We start from the raw sequence: 23,467 nt of genomic DNA, 5'->3' as shown, positions 1-23,467 counted from the left end.
TTCTTGCAACAGAACACTTGGAACAGAATACTAGCAACATCAACTACGGTTTCATTCCAACATCAACAGAATACTTGGAACAGGATACTTGAATTAAGCTTGCTGAATTCTTCCACTAAACCTGTTGGAAACTTGGAACCTATATAAAGTTTGTTTCGTTCCAAAATCAAAATCCATATCTAGCAACAGTATACTAATTCTAGCTGCCACAGAATTTAAAAGGAAGAAAACCAAGAATACATGCTACTAAATTTCAATTAAACAGAACCCTAATAAAAAAGGGAACAACTTGGCAGCAACCAACACAAGCATCCCGAAACTACAACTCTTCCCCTGTTCAATGTCAACTGCACTATATCTAAAGGAACAAGAATACCTAGTTCATACAATTATTTCCCTTCTTTGAAGTGCACGGCAGCAAACACACAAGCGATTACACAGCATGCTTCAAAAATCAAACTCACGACAATAGCAGAAAACCAAAATCCTTAAATCACGGCAGCAAGGAAAACAAATCTCGGAGCTATCCTACTGCAGGTGAGTAGCAACTCACCTTAGGCTTTCCTTGACTTACAACCGACGGCAGCTTCAAGGGTTTACGGAGAAATGAAGATCCCGGCGGGTTCTTTGCGTCCGTGAGCTCCCCACGACGAGAAGGTCACGGTTGAGTGAAGACCGGCCGGAAAAAGGCCTAGCTCCGTCGCCTTCTCCGCCCGAACAGTGGAGTCACCGCCGCCGTCGCCGTTCGCGAGAGAGAAGAAAATTTTGAGAGAAATTGTTTGATTTTCCGAAAAGAAACCTAAATTCCTTTTCTTATACTAGGGTTTAAACTGAACTATACCTTAAATCAATTTGTTCTCATATCTAGTTAACAAATCGAGCACAGCTCGGTTGGTCGGGCCGAGTTCTGCTTGGGCCGAGGAGCTGGGTTCGAACCCTAGCTTCTACAAACTTATTTTTCTTTTATTTTATTTTATTTTTAAAACTTCTTCCTCTGGGTAAAAATACCAAACGAACTCCAAAAATTGCATAAAAATACTCAAAAAATTCCTTAAAATCTCTAGAATATTTTAAAAGTATTTCCAAATATTTTTAAGGATATTTAGAACTCAAAATAGGGAAAATTGGGTCGTTACAATTCCCCATACCTTATAAAAAGTTCGTCCTCGAACTTAGAATAGTTCTGGATATTTCTGTCTCATGTTGTCCTCCCGCTCTAAAGTGACTTCCTCGTGCTTCTGGTTCTGCCAGATAACCTTCGCTAGTGGCACTTCTTTATTTCTTAGTCTCTTGACTGCTCTGTCCACTATCTGTATAGGTCTTCTCTCATAACTAAGATCCTCTTGGATCTGCACTGACTGAGGCTGAATCACTTGGCTCGGGTCATGGAGACATTTCTTTAGCATGGAGACATGAAATACATTGTATATTGCTGACATGTCTTGTGGTAAGTCCAGCCTGTAAGCTACTTTCCCAATCCTTTCTATGATCAGATAAGGTCCTACATAACGAGGACTTAATTTGCCCTTCTTGCCAAATCTCATCACTCCCTTCATAGGAGCGACCTTGAGAAAAACTGAATCCCCTAATTGGAATTCAAGTGGCCTACGGCGTGTGTCAGCATAACTCTTCTGTCTACTCTGGGCAGTCTCAATTCTCTGTCTAATCTTCTGGATAGCCTGAGTAGTCTCATCTATCAGTTCTGTCTGAATTCCCAGCTTTACTTCCATCTCTTTTCTCTCTCCTGCTTCTTGCCAGCATATGGGTGATCTGCATTTCCTGCCATATAGTGCCTCATAAGGTGTCATCTTGATGGTGGCTTGATAGCTATTGTTGTAGGCAAATTCAGCTAAGCATAGATACTTGCACCAACTTCCCTTGAAATCTAGTGCACAAGCTCTGAGCATATCTTCTAGAATCTGATTTACTCGCTTTGTCTGTCCATCAGTCTGAGGATGGAAGGCTGTGCTGAACTTGAGTTTGGTGCCTAGTGCAGTCTGAACACACTCCCAAAAGTGAGAGGTGAAGCGCCCATCTCTATCAGAAACAATAGATTTAGGAACTCCGTGAAGTCTGATCACCTCTTTAACATACAACTGTGCCAACTGCTCTATAGAGTGGGACACCTTGATGGCTAGAAAATAAGCAGACTTAGTCAATCTGTCCACTATCACCCATATCGCATCATATCCATTTGTGGTTCTTGGGAGACCTGTTATGAAGTCCATGGATATGTCTTCCCACTTCCACTCTGGTATAGGAAGAGGCTGTAGAACTCCTCCTGGTCTCTGGTGTTCTGCTTTGACCCTCTGACATGTCAGGCAGGTACTGACATATTTAGCTACATCCCTTTTGAGTCCAGACCACCATAATCTCTGTTTCACGTCTTGATACATCTTGGTAGAACCAGGATGCATGGAATAAGGTGTACTATGAGCTTCTTCTAAAATTTTCTTTCTCAGCTCTTCATCATTGGGGACACAAAGGCGGCTCCCCTGATAAAGAATTCCACTGTCTGATTCTCGAAACTCCGAATTTCCTTCTTCTTGTATCCCTTGCTTGATCTTTTGGATATCTGGATCTTCACTTTGCTTTCTCTGTATATCCTCAAGCAAGGTAGACTCTAAGGTTAATGCAGAGAGTTGCCCATAAATATTTTCCATTCCAAAATCTGACAACTCCTTCTGCAGTGGTAGGGCTAATGATGACAAAGACATCAGGGATGCACTGGATTTTTTGCTTAGTGCATCTGCCACTTTATTAGCTTTGCCTGGATGGTAGAGGATTTCACAGTCATAATCTTTGACCAACTCTAGCCACCTACGTTTTCTCATGTTTAAGTCCTTCTGAGTGAAGAAGTACTTAAGACTGATGGTCTGTGAAAATTCTGCACTGAACGCCATACAAATAATGTCGCCAGAGTTTTAGTGCAAAGACCACCGCTGTCAGCTCAAGATCATGAGTGGGGTAGTTCTTTTCATAATCTTTGAGTTGTCTGGAAGCATAAGCTATCACTTTTCCTTCCTGCATGAGTACAGCTCCTAAGCCCATCTTGGAAGCGTCACTGTAGATGTCAAAACTCCTGTCACTTTCTGGAACAGTCAGAATAGGAGCACTGGTCAGTCTTTTCTTGAGCTCTTGGAAACTCTGCTCACATTTATCTGACCATTCAAACTTCTTGTTCTTTCTGGTGAGGGCTGTTAGTGGAGAGGCTATTCTGGAAAAGTCCTCCACGAATTTCCTGTAATACCCAGCTAAACCAAGGAAGCTTCTGATCTCCCTGGCGTTCTTGGGTCTGCTCCAGTTATTGACTGCTTCTATTTTGGCTGGATCCACTTAGATGCCTTCTCTAGAAATTATGTGACCTAGAAATGCCACCTGATCTAACCAGAACTCGCACTTTGAGAACTTAGCGTAAAGCTGCTTTTGCTGAAGGGTCTGCAGTACTATCCTCAAATGCGTGTCATGCTCCTCTGGGGTTCTGGAATAGATTAGAATGTCGTCGATGAACACAATGAAAAATTTGTCAAGGTATTCTCTGAACACTCTGTTCATCAGGTCCATGAAAACTGCAAGTGCATTAGTCACACCAAAAGGCATGACTACGAACTCGTAGTGTCCGTATTTGGTCCTGAAAGCCGTTCTGGGTATGTCTCTTTCCTTCACTTTTAGCTGATGGTACCCAGAGCGCAGATCTATCTTTGAGAATACTATCACCCCTCTTAACTGATCAAATAAGTCATCGATCCTGAGAAGGGGGTACTTGTTCTTGATCGTCACTTGATTCAGAGCTCTGTAATCTATGCACATTCGCATAGATCCATCTTTCTTCTTGACAAATAACACAGGAGCTCCCCAAGGTGAGTGACTAGGGCGAATAAAGCCTTTGTCAAGCAGCTCCTGAAGTTGTTCTTGTAACCCTTTCAACTCTGTTGAGACGTACGGAATGGAGCTTTTGAAATTGGACCGGTACTAGGAACCAATTCAATCTCAAACTCCACTTCTCTATTGGGAGGTAGTCCAGGTAGCTCTTCTGGAAATACCTCTGGATACTCACAGACGACCCGAACATCTTCCTGCTTGGGTCTTTCTTGTTCTTCTGTACTCCAGTTCTGATCACTTGATTGGGGTCTCTGTTTCCCCACTGTCTTGTATTCGATCTTGACTGACTTGTGTTGCGTTTGTTGTGCCTTGTTGCTGTTCAGATAGTGCTCACAAATGTCATGCTGACCAGCTCTTCACCAATCTATGGTCGGTGAGTTTCACTACTCACATTAGGTGATATTTCTGGTCTCATCCTTCGGAGCATCTGTCTGACTCGTTCTTTCTCTGTACTTACTAACTCTAGGCAGAGACGAGCTAGCCTGTTGAATCCTTTTACCGTTTCTTCTACTGATAGGTCCCCTTGTCTGAATTCTATAAACTCCTCATAATGTTTATTGGTGATCCGTTGACGGAAGAATTATTCGTAAAACTCTATCTCGAAGTCAACCCATCTCATCTGGTTGACTGCTCTCTTACTCTTAACTCGCTCCCACTACATACGAGCACCTCCAGATAGGCAGAAAGAGGCACACTTACCCTTCTCGACTTCTGGTCAGTCAAGAAGCTCCATTGTGCTCTCAAGTGTCTTGAACCAAGCATGGGCATCCCAGGGCTCAGTCGTGCCTGAGAAGCTTTCTGGTTTCAGCTTCAACCACTGGATGAGGCATGCTTCTTGTCTTCTAGGTGTTGTGGCGACTTCCAATTCAACTGATGGGACTTCAGTCACCACTGGGGTCTCCACATTAATGGTTGGGGGAGTGGGAGGAGCTGGCTTCTGATTGGCCATTAGATTGGCAATCACTTGCTGCTGCTCGCTACTTATCTCTGAAGTTGAGTAACAAGTTCAGAGAGAATAGGCCCAGGGGTTCTGGGCTCTTCGTTCTCCTGAACTCGGTCCTCAGTACGAACGGTACAGGGACGTCCTCTTCTTAACCTCGAATTATGCAGAGGAAAAGGCTTAATAGCTTCTCTAACCCTTCTAATCATACTTATATATGAATATAGAAAAGGGAAACAAAATCTTCTATCTTACTTAAGCATTTAAAAACAAATTCTCTATACTGCAGTTAATAATAAGGAAAACAGAATAAAGAAAGAATTTAAATACTTTCTTACTTGAAGACGGCAAGGATGATGCTGATGTGTGTGTAATGCTGGAGAATGGAACACTGCTCTGATACCAACTGTAACGACCAACCTTCTACACTACTACAACTCTCTAAAGGTGGACGCTACTTAACTACTAACTCTACTTAACCGGTGTGATTAAAAACCACATGGAAACCCTACCGAAAAATTTCGGCATAATCTCCCCTGTATCGGTGACCAAATCAACAATACAAACAAACTATACTCAGCCACAGGCGGGTGGAACATAAATTTTCACAACCACGCAGTAAATAAAAATAACAATAACTCAAAGGAAACTATTCTAGCAATGGTAAACAAGTATATAACTCCAACCATAGACATAACAAGCTACAAATGCGGAATAAACTTAATTACAATCTTAACTCATAATAACATTTAAAGAAAACTAAAAGAACTCTAAACAGAAAAGTCTTAACAATTCCTTAATAAACTCTTGATCTCCCCATAGTCCAGCCATCACACACCTTCATCACCACCACCTTGTCGCCTTCCTTGCTAAATCTTTTCCTTTCCTTTATCTGCAGTAGGAGAAAGTGCAGTCTATAAGCATAAAGCTTAGTGAGCGCTATCTAACTCATAAAAACTCGATATGCATGTATACAAATAAAAACATGCTAAAACTGAATGCTAATATGTAAAGCTACTCATGCTCATAAATAGCAAAGAAATCAACTAACAGAAAAGATAACATGTATAACTACTCATGCTCATAAATAGCAAAGACATCATACCAACTGATATACTATACATGTGTAGCTAATCATGCTCATAAGCTAATAAAGAAAGCAAACTAACTGGAATGCTAACATATAAAGCAAAACATGCTCATCAACTAGCAAATAAATGACATGTAAGAAACTAAACATGTAAAAGTTGCTAGCATAAAAGAAAGCTAAACTTGCTGATCTTTAAAACAAAGTGAAACTTACTTCTTTTACTCTAAACTTATTCTTTTATTTCACTTGATTAAAATTTATACTTTAATACTTGAAAATAATAATCAACTTCTCTTGGGCCCAGGCATAGTACCATCTTATGCGCGTTCCCTAATAGGTTGGGGTAGCGAGCCACCAATCCTAAAAGACCAGACCTTGGTCTACCAGGGCCAAGACCTTGGAATTGGACACCTGGATTTGTTTAACGACAACCTTGGAAGTCGGGTACTAGCCTCTTCTTAAAAAGTAAAATACTTATTATCTTAACTTACTTCTTCTTTAAATGCCTTGGCATTTTAATAGCATCTTATGTACCAAAATCCCTAAAGTCTTGACTTTGAGATTTACTTAAGGCCTTGGCCTTTTCTTTCTTTTCTTTTTCTTTATTTTTACTTGTTAATGCTTCTAAAAGAATTTGATAGAACTCTTATTTTCCCACTAGAATACATGGTTGTTCATGCTTATTAAAATAGCAAATGAAAACTAAAGAAACTGCTCATGGGTATCTAGTAATAAAGAAAACTGATCATGCTCAACTCATAGCAATTATAAACTGCACATGCTCAATAATAGCAAATGAAAACTAGAAAATCGGCATATAAGACTAATACAAATCTGCACTGTGAATGTTACAAAATTCTGCAAACATTCCTACCTCGAGAGGAAACTATTGAGGCATATATGCACCTAAGAAAAGTAGGCTGAATTCTATACCAAAATCATGCCTAATGAGCTAGAGAAAAATGGATATTGCTTCTACTTAAACTCGATGTTCACTAACTACTCAGCTAAATCCCTAGCAACCATTCTGCACAATAAATTGCAACATAAAGGAATCAAGCTTGCTGAATTCTTGCAACAGAACACTTGGAACAGAATACTAGCAACATCAACTACGGTTTCATTCCAACATCAACAGAATACTTGGAACAGGATACTTGAATTAAGCTTGCTGAATTCTTTCACTAAACCTGTTGGAAACTTGGAACCTATATAAAGCTTGTTTCGTTCCAAAATCAAAACCCATATCTAGCAATAGGATACTAATTCTAGCTGCCACAGAATTTAAAAGGAAGAAAACCAAGAATACATGCTACTAAATTTCAATTAAACAGAACCCTAATCAAAAAGGGAACAACTTGGCAGCAACCAACACAAGCAACCCGAAATTACAACTCTTCCCCTGTTCAATGTCAACTGCCCTTTATCTAAAGGAACAAGAATACCTAGTTCATACAATTATTTCCCTTATTTGAAGTGCACGACAGCAAACACACAAGCGATTACACAATATGCTTCAAAAATCAAACTCACGACAATAGCATAAAACCAAAATACTTAAATCACGGCAGCAAGGAAAACAAATCTCGGAGCTATCCTACTGCAGGTGAGTAGCAACTCACCTTAGGCTTTCCTTGACTTACAACCGACGGCAGCTTCTAGGGTTTGCGGAGAGATGAAGATCCCGGCGGCTTCTTTGCGTCCGCGAGCTCCCCACGACGAGAAGGTCACGGTTGAGTGAAGACCGGCCGGAAAAAGGCCTAGCTCCGTCGCCTTCTCCGCCCGAACAGTGGAGTCGCCGCCGCCGTCACCGTTCGCGAGAGAGAAGAAAATTTTGAGAGAAATTGTTTGATTTTCCGAAAAGAAACCTAAATTCCTTTTCTTATACTAGGGTTTAAACTCAACTATACATTAAATCAATTTGTTCTCATATCTAGTTAACAAATCGAGCACAGCTCGGTTGGTCGGGCCGAGTTCTGCTTGGGCCGAGGAGCTGGGTTCGAACACTAGCTTCTACAAACTTATTTTTCTTTTATTTTATTTTTTTTTAAAACTTCTTCCTCTGGGTAAAAATACCAAACGAACTCCAAAAATTTCATAAAAATACTCCAAAAATTCCTTAAAATCTCTAGAATATTTTAAAAGTATTTCCAAATATTTTTAAGGATATTTAAACTCAAAATAGGGAAAATTGGGTCATTACAATTCCCCATACCTTATAAAAAGTTCGTCCTCGAACTTAGAATAGTTCTGGATATTTCTGTCTCATGTTGTCCTCCCGCTCCCAAGTGACTTCCTCGTGCTTTTGGTTCTGCCAGATAACCTTCACTAGTGGCACTTCTTTATTTCTTAGTCTCTTAACTGCTCTGTCCACTATCTGTATAGGTCTGCTCTCATAACTAAGATTCTCTTGGATCTGCACTGACTGAGGCTGAATCACTTGGCTCGGGTCATGGAGACACTTCTTTAGCATGGAGACATGAAATACATTGTATACTGCTGACATGTCTTGTGGTAAGTCCAGCCTGTAAGCTACTTTCCCAATCCTTTCTATGATCAGATAAGGTCCTACATAACGAGGACTTAATTTGCCCTTCTTGCCAAATCTCATCACTCCCTTCATAGGAGCGACCTTGAGAAAAACTGAATCCCCTACTTGGAATTCAAGTGGCCTACGGCGTGTGTCAGCATAACTCTTCTGTCTACTCTAGGCAGTCTCAATTCTCTGTCTAATCTTCTGGATAGCCTGAGTTGTCTCATCTATTAGTTCTGTCTGAATGCCCAGCACTACTTCCATCTCTTTTCTCTCTCCTGCTTCTTGCCAGCATATGGGTGATCTGCATTTCCTGCCATATAGTGCCTCATAAGGTGTCATCTTGATGGTGGCCTGATAGCTATTGTTGTAGGCAAATTCAGCTAAGCATAGATACTTGCACCAATTTCCCTTGAAATTTAGTGCACAAGCTCTGAGCATATCTTCTAGAATCTGATTTACTCGCTCTGTCTGTCCATCAGTCTGAGGATGGAAGGCTGTGCTGAACTTGAGTTTGGTGCCTAGTGCAGTCTGAACACACTCCCAAAAGTGAGAGGTGAAGCGCCCATCTCTATCAGAAACAATAGATTTAGGAACTCCGTGAAGTCTGATCACCTCTTTAACATACAACTGTGCCAACTGCTCTATAGAGTGGGACACCTTGATGGCTAGAAAATAAGCAGACTTAGTCAATCTGTTCACTATCACCCATATCGCATCATATCCATTTGTGGTTCTTGGGAGACCTGTTATGAAGTCCATGGATATGTCTTCCCACTTCCACTCTGGTATAGGAAGAGGCTGTATAACTCCTCCTGGTCTCTGGTGTTCTGCTTTGACCCTCTGACATGTCAGGCAGGTACTGACATATTTAGCTACATCCCTTTTGAATCCAGACCACCAGAATCTCTGTTTCACGTCTTGATACATCTTAGTAGAACCAGGATGCATGGAATAAGGTGTACTATGAGCTTCTTCTAAAATTTTCTTTCTCAGCTCTTCATCATTGGGGACACAAAGGCGGCTCCCCTGATAAAGAATTCCACTGTCTGATTCTCGAAACTCCGAATTTCCTTCTTCTTGTATCCCTTGCTTGATCTTTTGGATATCTGGATCTTCACTTTGCTTTCTCTGTATATCCTCAAGCAAGGTAGACTCTAAGGTTAATGCAGAGAGTTGCCCATAAATATTTTCCATTCCAAAATCTGACAACTCCTTCTGCAGTGGTAGGGCTAATGATGACAAAGACATCAGGGATGCACTAGATTTTCTGCTTAGTGCATCTGCCACTTTATTAGCTTTGCCTGGATGGTAGAGGATTTCACAGTCATAATCTTTGACCAACTCTAGCCACCTACGCTGTCTCATGTTTAAGTCCTTCTGAGTGAAGAAGTACTTAAGACTCTGATGGTCTGTGAAAATTCTGCACTGAACGCCATACAAATAATGTCGCCAGAGTTTTAGTGCAAAGACCACCGCTGCCAGCTCAAGATCATGAGTGGGGTAGTTCTTTTCATAATCTTTGAGTTGTCTGGAAGCATAAGCTATCACTTTTCCTTCCTGCATGAGTACAACTCCTAAGCCCATATTGGAAGCATCACTGTAGATGTCAAAACTCCTGTCACTTTCTGGAACAGTCAGAATAGGAGCACTGGTCAGTCTCTTCCTGAGCTCTTGGAAACTCTGCTCACATTTATCTGACCATTCAAACTTCTTGTTCTTTCTGGTGAGGGCTGTTAGTGGAGAGGCTATTCTGGAAAAGTCCTCCACGAATTTCCTGTAATACCCAGCTAAATCAAGGAAGCTTCTGATCTCCCTGGCGTTCTTGGGTCTGCTCCAGTTATTGACTGCTTCTATTTTGGCTGGATCCACTTGGATGCCTTCTCTAGAAATTATGTGACCTAGAAATGCCACCTGATCTAACCAGAACTCGCACTTTGAGAACTTAGCGTAAAGCTGCTTTTGCTGAAGGGTCTGCAGTACTATCCTCAAATGCGTGTCATGCTCCTCTGGGGTTCTGGAATAGATTAGAATGTCGTCGATGAACACAATGACAAATTTGTCAAGGTATTCTCTGAACACTCTGTTCATCAGGTCCATGAAAACTGTAGGTGCATTAGTCACACCAAAAGGCATGACTACGAACTCGTAGTGTCCGTATCTGGTCCTGAAAGCCGTTCTGGGTATGTCTCTTTCCTTCACTTTTAGCTGATGGTACCCAGAGCATAGATCTATCTTTGAGAATACTATCACCCCTCTTAACTGATCAAATAAGTCATCGATCCCGAGAAGGGGGTACTTGTTCTTGATCGTCACTTGATTCAGAGCTCTGTAATCTATGCACATTCGCATAGATTCATCTTTCTTCTTGACAAATAACACAGGAGCTCCCCAAGGTGAGTGACTAGGGCGAATGAAGCCTTTGTCAAGCAGCTCCTGAAGTTGTTCTTGTAACCCTTTCAACTCTGCTGAGACATACGGTTTGGAGCTTTTGAAATTGGACCGGTACTAGGAACCAATTCAATCTCAAACTCCACTTCTCTGTTGGGAGGTAGTCCAGGTAGCTCTTCTGGAAATACCTCTATATACTCACAGACGACCCGAACATCTTCCTGCTTGGGTCTTTCTTTTTCTTTTGTACTCCAGTTCTGATCACTTGATTGGGGTCTCTGTTTCCCCACTGTCTTGTATTCGATCTTGACTGACTTGTGTTGCGTTTGTTGTGCCTTGTTGCTGTTCAGATAGTGCTCACTAATGTCATGCTGACCAGCTCTTAACCAATCTATGGTCGGTGAGTTTCACTACTCACATTAGGTGCTATTTCTGGTCTCAGCCTTCGGAGCATCTGTCTGACTCGTTCTTTCTCTATACTTACTAACTCTAGGCAGAGACGAGCTAGCCTGTCGAATCCTTTTACCGTTTCTTCTACTTATAGGTCACCTTGTCTGAATTCTATAAACTCCTCATAATGTTTATTGGTGATCCGTTGACGGAAGAATTCTTCGTAAAACTCTATCTCGAAGTCAACCCAGCTCATCTGGTTGACTGCTCTCTTACTCTTAACTCGCTCCCACTACATACGAGCACCTCCAGATAGGCAGAAAGAGGCACACTTACCCTTCTCGACTTCTGGTCTGTCAAGAAGCTCCATTGTGCTCTCAAGTGTCTTGAACCAAGCCTGGGCATCCCAGGGCTTAGTCGTGCCTGAGAAGCTTTCTGGTTTCAGCTTCAGCCACTGGATGAGGAATGCTTCTTGTCTTCTAGGTGTTGTGGCGACTTCCAGATCAACTGATGGGACTTCAGTCACCACTGGGGTCTCCACATTAATGGTTGGGGGAGTGGGAGGAGCTGGCTTCTGATTGGCCATTAGATTGGCAATCACTTGCTGCTGCTCGCTACTTATCTCTGAAGTTGAGTAACAACTTCAGAGAGAATAGGCCCAGGGGTTCTGGGCTCTTCGTTCTCCTGAACTCGGTCCTCAGTACGAACGGTACAGGGACGTCCTCATCTTGACCTCGAATTATGCAGAGGAAAAGGCTTAATAGCTTCTCTAACCCTTCTAATCATACTTATATATGAATATAGAAAAGGGAAACAAAATCTTCTATCTTACTTAAGCATTCAAAAACAAATACTCTATACTGCAGTTAATAATAAGGAAAGCAGAATAAAGAAAGAATTTAAATACTTTCTTACTTGAAGATGGCAAGGATGATGCTGATGTGTGTGTGATGCTGGAGAATGGAACACTGCTCTGATACCAACTGTAACGACCCACCTTCTACACTACTACAACTCTCTAAAGGTGGACGCTACTTAACTACTAACTCTACTTAACCGGTGTGACTAAAAACCACATGGAAACCCTACCGAAAAATTTCGACAGTATCTCCCCTGTACCGGTGACCAAATCAACAATACAAACAAACTATACTCAGCCACAGGCGGCTGGAACATATATTTTCACAACCACGTAGTAAATAAAAATAACAATAACTCAAAGGAAACTATTCTAGCAATGGTAAACAAGTATATAACTCCAACCATAGACATAACAAGCAACAAATGCGGAATAAATTTAATTACAATCTTAACTCATAATAACATTTAAAGAAAACTAAAAGAACTCTAAACAGAAAAGTCTTAACAATTCCTTAATAAACTCTTGATCTCCCCATAGTCCAGCCATCACACACCTTCATCACCACCACCTTGTCGCCTTCCTTGCTAAATCTTTTCCTTTCCTTTATTTGCAGTAGGAGAAAGTGCAGTCTATAAGCATAAAGCTTAGTGAGCGCTATCTAACTCACAAAAACTCGATATCCATGTATACAAATAAAAACATGCTAAAACTGAATGCTAATATGTAAAGCTACTCATGCTCATAAATAGCAAAGAAATCAACTAACAGAAAAGATAACATGTATAACTACTCATGCTCATAAATAGCAAAGACATCATACCAACTGATATACTATACATGTGTAGCTAATCATGCTCATAAGCTAATAAAGAAAGCAAACTAACTGGAATGCTAACATATAAAGCAAAACATGCTCATCAACTAGCAAATAAATGACATGTAAGAAACTAAACATGTAAAAGTTGCTAGCATAAAAGAAAGCTAAACTTGCTGATCTTTAAAACAAAGTGAAACTTACTTCTTTTACTCTAAACTTATTCTTTTATTTCACTTGATTAAAATTTATACTTTAATACTTGAAAATAATAATCAACTTCTCTTGGGCCCAGGCATAGTACCATCTTATGCGCGTTCCCTAATAGGTTGGGGTAGCGAGCCACCAATCCTAAAAGACCAGACCTTGGTCTACCAGGGCCAAGACCTTGGAATTGGACACCTGGATTTGTTTAACGACAACCTTGGAAGTCGGGTACTAGCCTCTTCTTAAAAAGTAAAATACTTATTATCTTAACTTACTTCTTCTTTAAATGCCTTGGCATTTTAATAGCATCTTATGTGCCAAAATCCCTAAAGTCTTGACTTTGAGATTTACTTAAGGCCTTGGCCTTTTCTTTCTTTTCTTTTTCTTTATTTTTACTTGTTAATGCTTCTAAAAGAATTTGATAGAACTCTTATTTTCCCACTAGAATACATGATTGTTCATGCTTATTAAAATAGCAAATGAAAACTAAAGAAACTGCTCATGTGTATCTAGTAATAAAGAAAACTGATCATGCTCAACTCATAGCAATTAAAAACTGCACATGCTCAATAATAGCAAATGAAAACTAGAAAATCTACATATAAGACTAATACAAATCTGCACTGTGAATGTTACAAAATTCTGCAAACATTCCTACCTCGAGAGGAAACTATTGAGGCATATATGCACCTAAGAAAAGTAGGCTGAATTCTATACCAAAATCATGCCTAATGAGCTAGAGAAAAATGGATATTGCTTCTACTTAAACTCGATGTTCACTAACTACTCAGCTAAATCCCTAGCAACCATTCTGCACAATAAATTGCAACATAAAGGAATCAAGCTTGCTGAATTCTTGCAACAGAACACTTGGAACAGAATACTAGCAACATCAACTACGGTTTCATTCCAACATCAACAGAATACTTGGAACAGGATACTTGAATTAAGCTTGCTGAATTCTTCCACTAAACCTGTTGGAAACTTGGAACCAATATAAAGCTTGTTTCGTTCCAAAATCAAAACCCATATCTAGCAACAGGATACAAATTCTAGCTGCCACAGAATTTAAAAGGAAGAAAACCAAGAATGCATGCTACTAAATTTCAATTAAACAGAACCCTAATAAAAAAGGGAACAACTTGGCAGCAACCAACACAAGCAACCCGAAACTACAACACTTCCCTTGTTCAATGTCAACTTCCCTATATCTAAAGGAACAAGAATACCTAGTTCATACAATTATTTCCCTTCTTTGAAGTGCACGGCAGCAAACACACAAGCGATTACACAGCAGGCTTCAAAAATCAAACTCACGGCAATAGCATAAAACCAAAATCCTTAAATCACGGCAGCAAGGAAAACAAATCTCGGAGCTATCCTACTGTAGGTGAGTAGCAACTCACCTTAGGCTTTCCTTGACTTACAACCGACGGCAGCTTCTAGGGTTTGCGGAGAGATGAAGATCCTGGCGGCTTCTTTGCGTCCGCGAGCTCCCCACGACGAGAAGGTCACGGTTGAGTGAAGACCGGCCGGAAAAAGGCCTAGCTCCGTCGCCTTCTCCGCCCGAACAGTGGAGTCGCCGCAGCCGTCGCCGTTCGCGAGAGAGAAGAAAATTTTGAGAGAAATTGTTTGATTTTTCGAAAAGAAACCTAAATTCCTTTTCTTATACTAGGGTTTAAACCGAACTATACCTTAAATCAATTTGTTCTCATATCTAGTTAACAAATCGAGCACAGCTCGGTTGGTCGGGCCGAGTTTTGCTTGGGCCGAGGAGCTGGGTTCGAACCCTAGCTTCTACAAACTTATTTTTCTTTTATTTTATTTTATTTTTAAAACTTCTTCCTCTGGGTAAAAATACCAAACGAACTCCAAAAATTACATAAAAATACTCCAAAAATTCCTTAAAATCTCTAGAATATTTTGAAAGTATTTCCAAATATTTTTAAGGATATTTAGAACTCAAAATATGGAAAATTGGGTTGTTACATGTTTTAATAGTGTTATCATTTTGTTCGTTGCTTATGAAATTTTGTTGGTTGCTTATGAAATTTCTTCAAAATGTTATAAATATTATTTTTGAATGTTAGAAAATTGTATATTAAATTTTATTTTGAAGTTTAGTATTTTAAATGATTTATAATATTGGAAAATTATGTATTAATTTTTTTTTATTTTTTTTTCTAAAAAAGACAACGGTTTTTCACCGTTGTCATAGATAGTTTAAAATTGTTATTGAAGACCCTGTTATTAAAGTAGACGCTCAAAGACAACGGTGAAAAACTGTTGTCTTTGAAGGAAAAGACAACAGTTTTTCTCCGTTGTAAAAAATGTTGTCTTTGCCTTTAAAGACAACGGTTAAAAACTGTTGTCTTTTGCCACCCCTTTTAACAACACGGCCTTTAACAACAGTTCAAAATGGCCTACGACAACGGTGAAAACCCGTTGTTGTTTGACTTTTTTCTTGTAGTGACGGACAATGATGAATCCAAGTCCTAGTCTAAATTCATATTCATATTAAATGGAGGTGTAATAAATTGGAAAGGATCCAAGTATGAAACGATCTAAACATGTGCTTCGTCGCTATCATATGATCAAGAGATCATGAGTAGGAATGAAATACAAATTGAGAAAAATTCCCACCAAAAGGAACCTAGTGGATCCTTTAATAAAACCTCTACCTCAAAATGAGTTTGAGAGTGATGTAGAGACCTATGGTGTTAGATACTATGGCAATTAGCATTAGGCCAAGTGGGAGTGTTAGATTTTAAAGGATGTCCTAAGGCAATTGCATTATAGTTTTTACTAAATATAGATTTACTATTTGAGTGCATATTGTTAGGACCAAAAGTAGCTAGAGGGGGGGGGGGGGGGGGGGAATAGATCGTCGCGTTCGCTCGGTGCTCGGCGTTGCTTGTTCCTTCAAAGATGTGCAGCGGAAAATACAGAAACAAACACACAACGCTAACACGGTTGGTTTTACTTGGTATCCACCTCACAAGAGGTGACTAATCCAAGGATCCACACCAACACACACACCCTCCACTAAATAAAACTCTCCTTTATGGTAACTACTAAGGGAGGAGAAGCCCTACAAGACTCAATACAAGAAGAGAGGGAAAGGATACAAGAAATACAAGCTTACAAGCTTACAATGAGTATAAACCCTAACCCTAGCTTCTCTTCTTGCCTTTGATCCGCCTCTTGACTTGGAAAGCTTCCAAGATCCTTCAAGAACTGGCGATCTGATCTTTGAGAGCGCTGTGGAGGAGCTGGCGAGTAATCTGGAGTGAATTGGAGAAGTCGTGCCGCAGCCATCACAGGCCTGCAGCTATAAACGACGCCAACGGTCGGATCCCGATCGATTCGAATATTCCCAATCGATCGGGGAGGCTTTGGATCGATCCACGGATCGATCGAGCGCTTATGCTCGAAAGCGCTGGATCGATCCACGGATCGATCCGGCGCTTAGCAGCAGCGGCGTCCCAATCGATCCAGCGATCGATTGGGACCTCTGAATCGATCCACGGGCGATCCGGAGGCTCTCTGACCGGGGCAGTGCGGATCGATCCGATCGATCCGAGCTGAATCGATCAGCGATCGATCGACGGATTTTGTCCAAAACCAAGTCCCAAACCTCCCAAACCAACATCCGGTCAACCTTGACTGTTGGTATGTCATGCCTAGCATCTAGTCACTCCCTTGACCTGCTGGGACTCCCTTACCAAGTGTCGGTCAATCCTTTGACCCACTTGGACTTTCTTTGTGCCAAGTATCCGGTCAATCCTGACCTACTTGGACTTTTCTTTCATGCCAAGTATCCATCAATCCTTTGACCTACTTGGACTTCGACACCGGATGTCCGATCATCCTTGATCCATCTGGATTTTCCTGCAGCTTCACTCACTGGGACTTTCACCTAGCTTCACTCACTAGGGTTTTCCATCTGCCTAGCTTCACTCACTAGGACTTTCACCTGGCTTCACTCACCAGGATTTTCACCTAGCTTCACTCACTAGGGTTTTCCATCTGCCTAGCTTCACTCACTAGGACTTTCACCTGGCTTCACTCACCAGGATTTCCATCTGCCTAGCTTCACTCACTAGGACTTTCACCTGGCTTCACTCACCAGGATTTCCATCTGCCTAGCTTCACTCACTAGGACTTCCTTCTGCCTGGCTTCACTCACCAGGACTTTTCTTCTGCCTGGCTTCACTCACCAGGACTTTCATACTGCCTAGCAAGTATCTAGTCAACCTTGACCTACTCACAAGGTCTTTCATTTTGCCTAACATCCCAGTTAGGACTTCCCAGTCAAGTATCCAGTCAACCTTGACCTACTTGACTCTTCTTCAATCAATATCTTATTGTCAAACATCTAAACCCAAACCAAGACTCAGCTTGGTTACCCAGGTCAACCTTGACCTGAGGGATATTGCACCAACAATCTCCCCCTTTTTGATGTTTGACAATACCACAATAACACTTACAATCCCATATGTAAGTTAGGCTAATCCCATAGCCTCCTTCTTCATGCCACTAGGTAATGAAAGCATAAATTAAGCTCTTCATTCTCCCCCTAAGAGGGCAAACTCCCTCTAGGTAATGAAAGCCTAACTTACTCCCTTTCATGAGTCCTTTCATTCTCCCCCTATGACCTTCCCATAGGTAATGAAAGCCTAAACTTAACCATACATTCTCCCCCTATTGGCACACATCAACCCATCGTTGGACACACATCAACCTATGCTCCAATTCTGGGCACACTTCAACAAATCCATTTGTTGAAGACTCTCCCCCTGAAGAGTTGCTCATCGTTGTTCACAACATCACTCGTTGTGATCAACACGATAATGAAGGTCCCATACCCTTCATTTATCCTTAACTTCTCCCTCAATGTAGACAACTACCCAACCTTGAGCATTATCTACCACTTGAGTGTCCACTTGAAATAATGAGGATATCCACTCCGCATTTCTCCCCATTTCATGTTTAAATACTCAACCTTGAGCAAGTTCACAACAGAAGGTTAACCACCTTCCAAGGTTCATGAAAAATAATTTTCATGTCTTTAAAGAGTCCCTCCCCCTAAAGACATGGTGGTAACTTCTGTCATTGCACCAACAATGACTTGGAATCCCTAAAACATTAAGAAACCCAAATTTAGAAGTTTTGAGGTTCAAATATTCAAAATTTGAAACAACCTCAACCTAAACTTCTACTTAGTCTTCGTTAACCAATCCATCCTTGTTTTCAACATGAAAACACCCTTTGTATGTATACAAATGTATTTAAGGGGTTTGGAATGGTTACCTAGACTCAAAGAGGTTCAAAGATGCTGAAATCAAGCCTTCCCAGCCAAAATCAGCAACTTGGATCGATTGGAGTTGGGTTCCAATCGATTGAACCTTTCTGAATCGATCGACTGATCGATTCAGACTACCTGGATCGATCGGCTGATCGATCCAGCGAGCTTCTGCTCGCGGGAATTGCCGTTTGAATCGATCCATGGATCGATTCAGTAACTCCAATCGATCCATGGATCAATCGGAGCTCTGATAGTTGCTGAAATTCCATTTCAGTCAACTTCAGAAACCCCTAGAAAATTCTACAAAAATCCAAAAATTATGAAATTTTGTGTAGACATTATTTAGGGCATACTTAATCATGGAAAAATAGTTTTCTATGAAAATACATCATATTTTCAAAGATTGACACAAACTTGAAAACTTGCAAAAACTTTAGTGTTTTTCTTCAACAGAAACTTTATGTTATGGCATACATCAACAGAAAATAATTTTCAAAAGAAAATATCCTATTACTACATGATGTATGAATGTCATGACATGGTATTTTTGGATTTTCCATAATAAAACATGAATGCAAAAACTAGACATGATGTCATGGCATATGATGGGCAAACAATCATGGCAAGATTTAGCATAAATAAAATATACCTAGATTAACTATCTAAGTATCCTTAAAGTCTTAGCTAACCTTACACCTTAAACCTAGATTGCCCTAAAGTGCTACAAGAGAATGCCAAAGCCTAAATTTAGCATTTCTAATTTCCTTGATTTAATGTATGCCAATTGAAAATAAACATGTCCTCAAATGTTGGCATATTCCATTTTTCCTCAAGAGTAGCACTTTTAAATTTAAGGCCCGAATTGCCTTAAATTGCCTAAGAACATACCAAAATCCCAACTTGATAATTCTTATGAATTTCCCAATATGTGCCATTTAAGATTAAAATCAATTCTTCCACCATTAGGCACATTTTACTCTTTCAAGGAGTAATCAATAGGTCCATTTCATTTTCAAAGGTTAACTAAAACCTTGAAAATGCTCCTTGAGTGTCAATTTCCTCAAAGTTGGGTTAACTACCCTTCTAATCGGAGTTGACACTCTCTAACCCATCTATGGGGTAGAGAAGATGCTCCTAGGAACCCAACACCTATTGGTGCTCCTTGGATGCTCTAGGTACTCACTAGGGATAACTTCCCTAGATACCTTCCTAGTGACCTTGTTGGGCTTCTTAGAAGCCTTGGTCACATTTTCTAGGTCAACTCTAGGGATAGCCTCTCTTGTGACCTTGTTTGTAACTTTCTTAGACTTCTTAGAAGCCTTAGTCACATTTATTGCAAAAATACTCTTAGGGATGACTTCCCTAGTATTTTTGGCTTGACCACTAGACCTAGGGTTTGTTCCATAACTATATGGAACTCTATGGTAAGAGGGCACATCCTTCTTAGCCTTTGGTTTGTATCCCAAACCTCTATGGCCATTGGATGGCTTTTGTACCCCTAAACCTAGGTTATGCTCATTTTGCCCTAATAGGATATTTTCCATCCTTTTTAGGGTCTTTTCCATCTTATCAAGTCTTGACCTCAAGACTTGATTTTCTATCACTAAGTCCTTAGTTTTAGATTTTTCATTTGATTCATGAGCATATTTGTTTTTGGGCTTGTATCTAAAATCTTTAGAATTATTGCCCAAGTGTCTATCTACCTTCCTAACCTTAGGTTGGGTAGTTTTGGCATGTAGGGCCACATGTTTTTCCTTAAAGCCCTCATGCTTTCTATTCTTATGGTAAATTGCATTAAAATGATATAAATTTGAACTATCATGCTTTTTACCATAATGTAAAGGAGTAGGCTCAATAAATGTTACCTTCTTCTTTACCTTAGAGGCTCCCCCTTGACTAATGCCTCCTTGAGCCTTGACCATCTTCTTCCCCTTGGGGCATTGACTTCGGTAATGCCCTTTTTGGTTGCAAGAAAAACACACAATGTGCTCCTTGCTCCTTTTTATTCCGGGGATGGTCTCCTTGGGCTTCTCCTTGCCCTTTTGTGCCACTTGACCCTTCTTCTTGGCCAAGTTGGGACACTTGCTCTTGTAGTACCCATGTTCCCTACATTCAAAGCATATTATATGATTTTTATTATTAATTGAAATATTCATACCTTTGCTTGTAGGGGTGCATCTTTTTCTTTGGATCCGGAGGTAGAAACTTCCTTTTGATAGGACCTTGATTCTCCTCCATTTGATTTTTCTTGACTTGTGGAGGTAGAAGCTTCTTCCTCCTCTTCTTCTCTTGACCTGGATGTAGAAGCTTCTCCTTCTTCTTGACCCGGTGTCACCAAGGATTGCTCTCCCTCAATCCTAGAGGTGGAGGCTTCATCATCTTGAATATGAAACAAGGAGTATGCTCCCTCCTTGTTCCCTTCGTTGCATTCCCTTGAGGATGAAGCTTCTTGGATTTCCTCTTCTTCGGAGGTTGAGCATCTCTCAACCTCGGATTCCTCCTCTTGGTCTTGCTCCAAAGAGTCACCCTCTCTGGATTCTTCATGATCTTGTACAGTGGAGGGGATCTCTTCATGAAGCTTAGCCAATTTGCTCCAAAGTTCCTTTGCATCTTCAAATTCTCCAATTTTGCAAAGAATGGTGCTTGGCAATAAATTGACCAAAAGCTTGGTCACTTTGTCATTTGCCTCGCACCTTTGGACTTGTTCCGGGCTCCATTTGCTTTTCTTTAGAACTTTGCCCTTTGAATTTCTTGGAGCCTTGAAGCCTTCCATTAGAGCAAACCATTGCTCTATCTCCATCATAAGAAAATTTTCGATTCTTGATTTCCAAGAATCGAAACTCGTAGAAGTGTATGGTGGAGCCACCCTTGTGTCAAATCCAAGCCCATCTTGGAATTTCATCTTGAAGTTGAGCTTGATAAAGTCTTGAACTTGAAGAATTTGCTCCAACTTCTTCACCCTCTAGCTTTTCTTGTTATGCTTGACCCTTCCGACGATGATTCCGGTGAAGAGCGGTCTTGCTCTGATACCACTTGTTAGGACCAAAAGTAGCTAGAGGGGGGGGGGGGGTGAATAGCTCGTCGCGTTCGCTCGGTGCTCGGCGTTGCTTGTTCCTTCAAAGATGTGCAGCGGAAAATACAGAAATAAACACACAACGCTAACACGGTTGGTTTTACTTGGTATCCACCTCACAAGAGGAGACTAATCCAAGGATCCACACCAACACACACACCCTCCACTAAATAAAACTCTCCTTTATGGTAACTACCAAGGGCGGAGAAGCCCTACAAGACTCAATACAAGAAGAGAGGGAAAGGATACAAGAAATACAAGCTTACAAGCTTACAATGAGTATAAACCCTAACCCTAGCTTCTCTTCTTGCCTTTGATCCGCCTCTTGACTTGGAAAGCTTCCAAGATCCTTCAAGAACTGGCGATCTGATCTTTGAGAGCGCTGTGGAGGAGCTGGCGAGTAATCTGGAGTGAATTGGAGAAGCGATGCCGCAGCCATCACACGCCTGCAGCTATAAACGACGCCAACGGTCGGATCCCGATCGATTCGAATATTCCCAATCGATCGGGGAGGCTTTGGATCGATCCACGGATCGATCCGAGCGCCTTGCTCGAAGAAGCTCGGATCGATCCACGGATCGATCCGGCGCTTATCGAAGCGGCCGCGTCCCAATCGATCCAGCGATCGATTGGGACCTCTGATCGATCCACGGATCGATCCGGAGGCTCTCTGTTCGGGGCTGTCGGATCGATCCAGCGATCGATCGACAACCAAGCAACCTAACATTGACTTCTTTGACTGCAAAACTCAAGTCTAGGGTCCCCAAATCTAACATCCGCTCAACTGTGACCTGTTGGAACTTCTCATGCATAGCATCCGGTTAACCTTGACCTGCTGGGACTTCTTCACCAAGTGTCCGATCAATCCTTTGACCCACTTGGACTTTTGTCCTCGTGCCAGGTGTCCGGTCAATCATGACCCACTTGGACTTCCAAATACCAAGTGTTAGATCACCCTGGACCTACCTAGATTTTCACTCTAGCTTCACTCACTAGGATTTCCATACGCCTAGCTTCACTCACTAGGACTTTCACTGGCTTCACTCACCAGATTTCCATCTGCCTAGTTTCACTCACTAGGACTTTCACCTAGCTTCACTCACCAGGATTTCCATTCTCCTAGCTTCACTCACTAGGACTTCCTTCTGCCTGGCTTCACTCACCAGGACTTTTCTTCTGCCTGGCTTCACTCACCAGGACTTTTCTTCTGCCTGGCTTCACTCACCAGGACTTTCATACTGCCTAGCAAGTATCCAGTCAACCTTGACCTACTCACAAGGTCTTTCATTTTGCCTAACATCCCAGTTAGGACTTCCCAGTCAAGTATCCAGTCAACCTTGACCTACTTGACTCTTCTTCAATCAATATCTTATTGTCAAACATCTAAACCCAAACCAAGACTCAGCTTGGTTACCCAGGTCAACCTTGACCTGAGGGATATTGCACCAACACATATTACATATTTGATTGTCTTAAAGTCATTTACTAAATGTCCCTAATACAATTCGTAGCATGAGAGAAATTGTGATTGGATCACAATTAGTTAATATCTCTACATATGCAATTATGAACATATTAGAATTTCCCTAGTCGTCAAATTGATGCATTCGGACATCATCAATTCTGTAAGACTAGCACGGGTTATACTCCTTGGTTTACCAAGCAATTATTTTCTCACTAGCACCGGTGACACTCCTTGGTTTACCAAACAGCTATTTTCTCACTAGTTGGAGATATTAGGATGTCGAGACTTAAACGTGGATGCTAGTTATGGTAACTAGTTCATTAGAGAGACTCGCTGTAAGACTCCATATGGTTATCTATATATATGGATATGTCTATGAGGCTCTTACTATAGCTCGAGTGTAAGTTTCCTTCGACTTGAGGTATACAAGTCATCTTGGTCATGGAGACTTATACTTTGACATCTTGAGCAAGTACTTCATTGAGGTGTGAACCCAGGATGATTAGGTATTG

The sequence above is a fragment of the Zingiber officinale genome, chromosome 8A (genome assembly GCF_018446385.1).
Source record: "Zingiber officinale cultivar Zhangliang chromosome 8A, Zo_v1.1, whole genome shotgun sequence".
Taxonomy (NCBI): domain Eukaryota; kingdom Viridiplantae; phylum Streptophyta; class Magnoliopsida; order Zingiberales; family Zingiberaceae; genus Zingiber; species Zingiber officinale.
Note: the sequence above shows the minus strand (reverse complement) of the source record.